Here is a 9,280-nt window from a genome sequence, read left to right as displayed (position 1 = left end):
AATTGCAATGTTTACTAAGTTTAACTAAGATTTTAAAATTCAATTAAATCCTACTGATCTAAGCGATATAATACTAAAAAAATATCCGACTAATAGCTGCTGTCTTTCTAATGATTTTTTAATTACCATCTTTAAAATGCACGTTAATTACATCGATCGGCCGCCTGGTCATTACGCGCCAGGTGCGTCTTCAGCGTCCAAAGTATTAATAGGATGTATTCTTAATTCAACGAAAATAAATAAATACGACTGTAAACGAGTGCACCATTTTCGTCGAGTCGCGCATAGCACACCTGAACTATAATGGTTTGGAGAAGGCAGGGCTTAATTGAATTTTAAAAACTAACAGCACCATCTGCCTGTATTCTTAGTTCAATGAAAACAAATAATTATGACTGACAAAAAGTATAGTGCGCACTATTTATGTTGCATCTCAACAGCCTACCTCCACTCCTCGCCACTGCCATTAGACACAGAGATCCATAATTTAAGTTATTAGTAAAAAAACTTCATCACTTGATATTAAAATATATAAGTAATAATATACTTACAAATAAACTATCACACACATATTATGTGTAAACTTACCTACATATGAAACGTAATATCTGCTTCTTACTTCTCAGTACGGCTATTATAATTTTTAGTTAGACCTCTTTTTCTGATTCTATTTTTGTGACCGAATTGCATAAGCGAGACTAAATCTTAAATTGAGTCATATTTTTAAAAAGTATCAACACCACCACTTAGACACAATCTTCAGGACCTTATAAAAGTGCAAATTTTAAAAATCGAAACATTGGGTTATTTAGAATGATTTTTTTTTCTAAAATTCTTAACTTTTGAACATTTTGTATTTTGTCGGTTATTCCCGATAGCCTTTCAAACGCCGTCGACGTATGAAAGGCTTAAAGGAATAAGCGACAGTTTTGATGAAATGGAGTTCTATGTAATGGATGTTCTTTTTCATGTGTAAATGAAACTAGCTTAACGGTGCATAAAAAACATACAAACTATTAAATTTCCATATGTACCTATGTGATAGTTTAATACCTATAAATGTGTTTTAAAATAAACAGTTCGATTGTTTTTACAACGTTTTTCTTAGCTTGTATTCTTATTTGTCCGGTGATGCTTTGTCCGGTACAAATCTTGCAATCGATTTTTAACTAATTTTCCGACTAGCTAGACATTTGAAACTTTTAGAATATATCAGAACACGATGCCAATGCATTCTTTGAATACTTTTAGCCCTTTAAGTAGAATTGAATTCATTTTCAGTTAATTCTGTTTTTTTTTAGTTAATTTCGACACCATTATCGGTTGCTAGGGGTCTGGGGTCCTAGCAACTAAATTATTAATATATACGTGCCTTACTATTGAAATCATTATGACATATTGTCAAGTACTTACAAGTCTTACTTTACTAGTCAAGTTATGGTTCAACAGAATTTAAAAACGTTGTATATAAAAAGTTCTTTTTTATCTTGTAATTATTTTTATATAGGTAATATTTTATCTTAACAAATCCAGTATTCTCAAAATATAAATTCATTTTAAATCAAAAATGATGCTTTAGGTAAGTAAGTAGGTACCTAGGTACATACCTAATTCATTTTGCTATTGTCAAAATATATTTTCCTTCCAAGCGGACCAACTCATCACGCTGATAGTGAAGAGGCGACGTTGGACCTAGCTCGGCCACTGCGGTCGCCTGAAGAGAAGTTCAACCTGACTGACCTGTTTCTTACAAGCCACCATATTCCAACGGAAGGGCACCAAATAACATCTACAGACCTACAAAGTTATCTAAAGAATGGATGGGGGAGCCGCCGTCGAAAACTACCCAATCAAGACTCGCAGCTGGACACAATTTGACATTCGAATGACGTTTTCAAAATGGCGTCCATAGTGTAGTTCGTAGTTCAATTTTTGACCATTCTTTAGATAAGTTTGTAGGACTGTACGCTATGGCCCCCACATCCTTAACCGGGCCCCCAGGCTAGGATCTTTGGCGGGAGCCCCTTACCTATCACTAAGGACAAATACAGTGTGATGCTCCACATAGCGTTTTCCAAATGGTGTATACGGTAAAATTAATGTGTATATTTAGTGTTTTTTGCATATTTTAATACATCCATTTGAATCATAATCGCAGGCGACTTTTTTTTTTACTATGGAAGCAATTTTGTGATTTGTGTGTTTATCTCACTTATCTGATGGACTCGCCTCACCGGGCCCCTAGGCTAGGGCCCTGCCAGAGCCTCCCTTGTAGGGGCCATGCTGTACACGGTGTATACGGCGGAGCCACGGAATGCTGGAATGACGCAAGGAGACTGATGAATGACAGGGATTCTTGGAAGCGCCGAGTGGTGTCCATAATATGTTTAAACTAAGTGGCGGACAAGACATTTATAACAAAATACATCGAATTTGTAAAAAAAAAAACTTCGCTATAACCTTTCTAGTAAAGCAACCAGCAGCCCGGTAAGTAGGTACTACTACCTATGAGAGAAAATATAGCGTTTTGTGGTAGTACCTAGGTATCTAGTGAAGAATATTAGTTTAGAAAAACTATTTTTTCTCCCATGAATAATATTTGGGAGATTTTCAAAAATTGCTTTATTTTTTAGCCTTTTCCAAATTATTTACTTGTATTAAAACAACAAAAAAATCAATAGTACATAATTCTTGTTAAAATTATCAATTTACAAGTCTGAAAGGCATTAAAGAATCGCTTGTACTCAAAACATGACATTTTTCTACTATCACTTACCTAAAAAATCTTTTTAAGTTACCTAACCATGTTATATTTTTCTGATTTTATTTTACTAATCATTTGTCTATTTGATAAAGAGAAGACAAAACTGATGGTCGATTCGTTCTAATGTATTAGGTTTTATGATAATAAATAAATTTAAAAAAAATACGATTTTTATTTTACTGACGAAAATTCCCAGATCACCAATGAATGAAATCATTCTAACAAATTATTTTTGTATTTATTGAAATAATAATTGTTTTTTATTAACCCTATACTTGTCAACCACTCATCGTTAGCGTTGAGAAACAAAGACCGATAAGTCACACCTACTGGGTTCCTAAATACGATAAATTTATAGTTAGTTTCAAATGCCGATAAATCCATCACTGTTTTGTCAATTTCTCCTTTACTGCTATGAAAATGATTAATTTTATTGTGAATATTTGTATAAAAACAACACACTACCATAATATAAATTCAATCATAGATTTTCATAAGAAGAAGTAGTTTTTAATGAAAATATTTAGTTTGCAAACATTTTATCAAAGTGGACTTATCGTATATAGGAACTATACGACTCAAATACTGAATAATGAAAATGTCATTTCATATTGATTTCCATAGTAACATACGTATTATTATTTAATAATTTAGTTGCTAGGACCAGCTAGCAACCAATAATGGTATAGAAATAACTTTTCATACAAAACAGAATTAACTAAAAATGAATTCAATTCTGCTTAAAGATGGCTAAAAGTATTAAAATAATGCATTGTCGTCGTGTTCTGATATATTCCAAAAGTTTCAAATGTCTAGCTAGTCGCGAAGTTAGTTAAAACTCGATTGCAAGATTTGTACTGGACAAACAACCACCGGACAAATAAGAATACGACCTAAGAAAAACGTTGTAAAAATACGTAATATAACCATCGGAATATAAGGGAAAAGAAGAAAATAGGTACCGAGGACATCTCATAAAATTTGTATTGAATCTAATTGGAATTTTACTATTTACAAACTATCGCCGCATTGTGTAAGATACGTACAAAATGTAAATATTCCACGGTGAAATGTTGAACGAAGAACTCGTCATTTGATTAAAATAATGTTATAGGAACACATGTTCCACGTACAACGGCATACGAAGAAATGTCCTGCGGTGAACTGTATACGTACAAATTTCAAGACACCTCACAAAAGGGGGTCGCAATCAGTGCGCCATATGATGTCGAGCCGACCACTCAATAATTGAAGTGAATTTATTTACCCTTTCACCGCGAAGCATTCAATTATATTTAATAACCACATTTAAATAACATGCTAATTATATCTAATGGGCAACTAATGAGGGCACAATAGCTGTGCCGTCAGTAAAATACAAAAAATACTCTTCATTTCATTTCGTGGAACCGTGGGTTCGGATTTGGAGAACACTATTGTAGAACATCACAGCCCTTAACCTTAGAAATAGGTAGGGGGCCCATCAAACTTCCTGGCCTAGGGGCCCGCTTCAAAATGTGCAGGCCATAGAGAAACCACTGTTTTTCCATTATTTATTTTTTCTTCCCTCAGACCCACGATGAAAGACCATGAGTTTTGTTAATAAGTATAGAATTGCGATTACTACGGATAGTGGGTATACGAGTGCACTTTTTTAGCAGTAACGAGAAGGTAAGAGAGCAAACCAAACAGCCTCTTATCATACTGAGAGTAATAACGTTGAACCAGGCTTTCAATCTAAATTGCCTGTTCTTCAAGCCAACTGGATTGCAGCGTTCTGGAAGACGGCTAAATACTATCCATAGAGTTTATATGGCGGGTATCTAACATAGGTAACCTAAGAAGACATATAAGATTGGCGAGAAGAAGGGATTCTTGAAGGCACTGTGTGGTGTTCATACACTCCAACTAAGGAGCGGACATGGTCAAAGAAAAAAGAAAAACAATGCATATCAATATTATATAAAATTTATTGTAGCAATTATTAATGCTTAATTTATAATATAAAACAGTAATTATACTTATGAGATGGATACATAAATGGAAAATATTTGATTGGAAGTAATTAATATGAGGATTATAATAATCGTATATAGGTAGGTAGGTAATTGAATTGAAATTATTATTTAAACATGACATAGACAGTAATTAAAGAAAACAAGAGAAACATAACTTAAACCAAAGGTTACCATAATATAATACTTTCGTGTTCACACTTATGGTTAAAATATTGTCATGGATAATGTTACCCTAAGACACTTGGTTACAGTCTATGGGTGACAGATAGCCATGTCATGACTTTAACTCGATAATCCATGTACTTAGTAATTTATAACTGTCATTTCAGTTGTACCGCAGACTCCCCATTATTCAGCCTAATGGCGGGGAGAGACGGCACGAATAAACAAAAAACACAGTTAATCCGAACAATGCTTAAATTACTACATATTATTATATATTTCTAAAGCAAAAAATTATTTTAACATGTTTAATTATCATTATTTATCAAGAAAATCTGTGATTTTGGTTTGTTTGCAGGAATCTTTCTAATATCAGTTCGAATTTAATTACGAAGAGATAATATATCGTTATATTCGAATTCCCATTGGTCGATGTATTCCAATAAAGTGTCAACAGCTGACACCAGATGGGTTGCCGCAACACATGATTGTGATACATTTTTTACTTATAGGACCCGTAAACATGAAAGTGAGTGTTTTTTTTTTTAAATTAAATTCATGCATGGATTAACCACACACGCATTATCGGAGGTTTACTGTACTAAGGATCCCATTAGACCAATGACATTATTAATGGCACTCAATACAGTGGCTAGCAAGTAAATTCGCGCATAGCGACATTCGCACATGTATAGGTAGACGTCACGCAATATCCATTATGCGATATCACGTATCGGGAATTTATAGCAATATGACCTTTATTGTATTGGCGTTAGAACAGTGTTTCTAGTGTCAATGTTCATTTGAGCAAACCCGTTCGAACCGAACCATTCGGCGGACCCAACAAAAACATCGGGAATTTATAGCAATATGACCTTTATTGGAATGGTGTTAGAAGAGTGCTTCTAGTGTCAATGTTCATTTGAGCGAACCCTTTCGAACCGAACCATTCGGCTGACCCAACAAAAAGCATGGGGAATTTATAGCAATATGACCTTTATTGGAATGGTGTTAGAACAGTGTTTCTAGTGTCAATGTTCATTTGAGCGAACCCGTTCGAACCGAACCATTCGGCGGACCCAACAAAAACATCGGGAATTTTTAGCAATATGACCTTTATTGGAATGGTGTTAGAAGAGTGCTTCTAGTGTCAATGTTCATTTGAGCGAACCCTTTCAAACCGAACCATTCGGCTGATCCAACAAAAAGCATCGGGAATTTATAGCAATATGACCTTTATTGGAATGGTGTTAGAACAGTGTTTCTAGTGTCAATGTTCATTTGAGCGAACCCTTTCAAACCGAACCATTCAGCAGACCCAACAAAAAGCATCAGGAATTTATAGCAATGTTGGTGGTCACTGATATGTGGTGTCGATGCGTAGGTAGAGGATGATAGTAATGACGAAGTCTTCGATGTCGTATGGTGAGATTTATTTAGCAGCGTATTTATACAATGATAGTTACTTGCTAATTACTCTGAGTCGAGTGACATTGAGTTGAATTGTCTTTCCTTATTTATACAATACAAAAGTAATACGTCAACACAAAATTACACAAGATACAATATAATAGGTATACAATTACATTAGATTAATTGTAAGCATCAGCGTTTTAAATCGAATAGTGAAATGAAATATTATTTGTTATAAAATATGACACAACGAGACAAATGATTATTCAACTAATATAGTAATGGCATAATGCGCTATGATATTATGTTATTATAGTTGTAAGCAAATACTATGGGAAACGTTTACTCAGCTCAATACGCCGTAATACTGATTAAGTATTGTTATATGTAATACTACACCGCCTCTAATTTCGCTGACGATATGTATGTTGTTTACTAGAAAATACATTCAGTGGGAATGTAGGTATCGCTGCAAAGTAACTTGATATTTTTATAAACAATAGATGAATTTGATAGTTATTATTCGGCCACTACATACCCCCTTTCCAGAAATTTACTAATTTCGATACTATATGATATAATTGAGTGGGTTTTTTGTTGTTGAAAAAAAAATGGATATAACAATGGAATTTAATTACGTGTTAACCTAAACGATTTAAAAATGTATAAATGATATAACGATATATGTACCGTAGCACTATGGAATATGCACTTTTGGGATGTTTTTCAGTAGCCTAGACGATCAGGAAAGTGTATACGTCTTCCTGCACGTGTGACGTTATCATGCCGTCTGATGTCTTCTGGTGCTGGATCGTTCAATGTTGGTTTCTCTTTTGATGAGTTGTCGTTCTCTTCTGCTATGATGTATGCAGGTTTAAGGCGGTCTACAGTGACTGTAATGTCCTTGCCTCGAACGCGAATGACGTAGGTTCGAGTATTCCTGCTGATGATTTCGTGTGGGCCAGTGTATGGCGACTGCAAAGGTCTTTTGACAGTATCATCTCGGAGTAGCACATGCGTGGTCTTATCCAAATCTTTGAACATAAATGAGTGTTTCTTGCCGTGGTGCGTTGTTTTGGCGGGTTGCAATTCATAAAAATGTTGTCGGAGATATTTGACAAAATTAGCTGGTTCACAGTCGTTGGGTTGCTTTGAACCTAAGAATTCGCCAGGTAACCGTAGAGGTTTGCCATAGACCAGCTCGGCTGAGGTAGTTTTGAGATCTTCTCGCCAAGCTGCCCTGATTCCCATCAAGACTGTGGGCAGTGTCTCTGTCCAACGCGTGTTTTGATGGCATTTGATGGCTGCTTTCATTTGTCGATGTAATCTCTCGACCATGCCATTTGCTGCGGGATGGTATGCGGTGGTGTGAATGTGAGTTGTACCTGCCAGACGATTTAGTTGTCTGAACAGCTGTGACTCAAACTGTCTTCCTTGGTCCGTGGTGATTCGTACTGGAGTTCCAAACCGCGTGATCCATCCGGAGTAAAATGCTTGTGCTACTGTCTCTGCTTCTTGGTCTTTCAACGGGAAGGCTTCTGGCCATCATACACATGTTAAACAGTATCGATATCCCTCCGACGGTGGTAAGATGACGATGTCGATGTGGACGTGCTCAAATCTAGTTGACGGTGGCACAAACGTGCCTAATGGTGCTGAGACATGGCGTGTGACTTTATTTTTCTCACATTGAATGCAACTGCGAGCCCATTGCTTGCAGTCCTTTTCGATAGAAGGCCACACAAAACGCTGTGTTGCGAGTTTCGTGGTTGCGGTAATGCCAGGATGTGAAAGTCGGTGTATTGCATTGAATGCAGCTTCACGGAACGGCTTGGTGTTGAAAGGTCTTGCATATGCAGTAGACACGTCGCAAAAGATAGCCACTTTAGCGTCCGGAATCTGCACCTGTTTCAGTTGTAAGGCGGTTCCGTCGCGTAGGAATATCTTTAGCTCTTCATCTTTTTGTTGATCAGCTGCCAGGCTTGCGTAATCGAGTGGATTTTCGGTAATCGCTTCTACTCTGGAAAGAGCGTCGGCAACGACGTTGTCCTTGCCAGAGATGTGACGGATGTCGGTTGAAAATTGTCCGATGAAGTCTAAATGCCGAAACTGTCGTGGAGTACATTTCTCGGCTTTCTGCTTGAAAGCAAAAGTGATGGGCTTGTGGTCCGTGTATATGACGAATGATCGGGCTTCTACCATGTGTCGGAAATACTTGACTGCCATGTAGATCGCTAGAAGTTCACGGTCGTAAGCTCCATACTTCTGCTCGGCTGGGCTGAGTTTCTTGGAGAAAAACGCGAGTGGTTCCCATTGGTCATCGACCAATTGGTGGAGTGCTGCGCCGACACTTGTGTCTGAGGCGTCACTGATGATAGCTAGAGGTGCGTCATTTTTCGGATGAGCTAGTAGTGTTGCATCAGCTAAACTGTTCTTGCATGCTTCAAATGCTTTGATAGTCTCGGGAGTCCATGGAATAGGCTACTTGCCTTTTACCTTACCCTGGAGAAGTGTGTGCAGAGGTGCTTGAGTACCTGCAGCATTGGGTATGAACCTTCTATAGAAGTTCAAAATACCCAAAAATCGGCGTAGGCCTTTGACATTCTCTGGGCGGCTGTACTCCCGAATGGCTTCCACCTTGTCGGGTAGTGGACAGATGCCATCCGCGGATACGAGATATCCGAGGAACTTGACCGTGGAGTTACCAAAGTCACATTTCATTGAGTTTACCACAACTCCGTACTCCTGCAAACGTGTAAAGAGCGTTTTCAGGTGTTGGAGGTGTTCCTCTTCTGAGCTTGAAGCGATCAGGTTGTCGTCAATGTAGGCATAGCAAAAGTCCATGCCTTGTAGTACTTCGTCGATGAATCTTTGAAAAGTTTGCGCTGCGTTTTGGAGGCCAAACGACATATATGGGAACTCG

Source organism: Rhyacophila brunnea, unplaced genomic scaffold, assembly GCF_057557595.1.
Source record: "Rhyacophila brunnea isolate RB1 unplaced genomic scaffold, BYU_Rbru_1.0 scaffold_11, whole genome shotgun sequence".
In the NCBI taxonomy this organism is placed as follows: Eukaryota; Metazoa; Arthropoda; class Insecta; order Trichoptera; family Rhyacophilidae; genus Rhyacophila; species Rhyacophila brunnea.
This window is presented reverse-complemented; position numbering follows the sequence as displayed.